This window comes from Geospiza fortis, unplaced genomic scaffold (genome assembly GCF_000277835.1).
Source record: "Geospiza fortis unplaced genomic scaffold, GeoFor_1.0 scaffold72, whole genome shotgun sequence".
Lineage (NCBI taxonomy): Eukaryota > Metazoa > Chordata > Aves > Passeriformes > Thraupidae > Geospiza > Geospiza fortis.
The window spans coordinates 2082268-2083804 of record NW_005054338.1 but is presented as its reverse complement, the minus strand read 5'-3'; the positions used below and the strand labels follow the sequence as shown (position 1 = coordinate 2083804).

The following is a 1537-nucleotide window of genomic DNA, read 5'->3' as shown; positions in this document are numbered from 1 at the left end:
ATTTGTTGCCTCCCACAGTCTCCATCACACTTTCCCTGGTTTTCCACACAGCCAAGGTCCTACAGAGCAGCACCCCTGCACCTCTGACCTTCTGCACTGCCTATCGGCCCTATCAGTGAACTGAAATGAATGAGCACCATGGCAGGGCTTCACCTTATTCAAACCACATGTTCATTTCTTCCCTCAACTCAGCTGAGCATCTACACCCAGAGGCAAGGCAAGCTCTACTCCTCACCAATTTATGCCCTTGAATTTCCTCTGTGTCAGCTCCTCTCAGAGATCAAGGACTGCTGTCCAAGCTCACGTTACTTCTGTCAAGACCATCTGCCCGAAAGGGTGATGCAACTTCACTGGAAGGCTTCACAAACACCACTCATAGCCACATTTTCAGCTTCACAATCTGCAAATATGTTTTTTTTCTCTGGACTAAAGTTTTCTGGGAAGCACCTCCCTCCCCCATCCCCACCCTTTGTAGAGGGTGCCATAGGCTATTGCTGCCTATTTTATCTTTACAGTACAACCCTGTAATTTCAATTCCTGATTCAACCCAGTTTATTAACATAGATTAAAGTTACCCCAAGCTTTTCTCAGATGAAATCTATCCTGCTCAACAGGAGTGGGAAAGAACATGAACAAAAAGTCCTATGCAAATTTTAGTTGTGTCAACAATATATTTGGATAAGAGTAATTGTTTCAAATTGGGCAACACCTACACAGAAAGCTACTATTTCCACTAGGTGACCAATCCTATTTCTACATGAAGTAATCTTAAATAAGCCAGCAGGCTTATTTGTTAATAGGCCACCTAGGATCATGTTAATGATGAAAAAAATGTTTTAATGAGCTCAGCTTCATCCTTGGGGAACAGCAATTTCTTAAGAACTTTCAAGATATATTTAGTGATATTGAAACAGTGGTCTTTAAACTTAAAGCAATGCTTTTTTTACCCTTTAAATACAGAGCAGATGCAATTGCTTAATATTAAAAGATGCATGTGCTGAAAATGGAATTGTTTATAGGAATTGTGAGGATAGAAATTGAACAGCACTAATTTGTCCTTGAGAAATCCACAAAACATCCATTTTCTATGTACGGGCAAGACACTTGTACAACCACACTGAACTTCTAAGTAAACTTTTAAAAGTGGGCTAAGTCAAACTCTGGCCTTTTTTCATCCCACCTGTGACAAACCTCACCACTCCCCCCATACTGCTCTGATCAACAGCTGATGCACCACAAAGGGGTGCAGTCATCCCTGTGGGATCGGAGATTTACTATTTAGATGTCAACTCTACCCAAACCCAGCTCTGAAAACGAAGATGCCAACAGTGCAGCTTGGAGATGTGCCACAGCTCTTGCTGCTGTCTTCAGTACTAGACAAGTAATACACGAGCCTGGAATGAACCTCCTGAATAATTTACTTTATCTCAGAGGAATTGAGTACTTTGCATAAGGAAATACAAAACAGAAACAAGAAAACAAAATTATTTCAAAAATTTGATGAGTGAATGATTCACCATGTCAGCTTCAAAGTTCT

General features: G+C 40.9%; 1 protein-coding gene across 1 annotated transcript in view; it reads right to left on the bottom strand.

Annotated features, from left to right (window-relative positions):
* The window catches only part of CRYBG3 (crystallin beta-gamma domain containing 3), a 67282-nt gene that overhangs the window by 56012 nt on the left and 9733 nt on the right, over positions 1-1537 (bottom strand). The window lies entirely within an intron of this gene.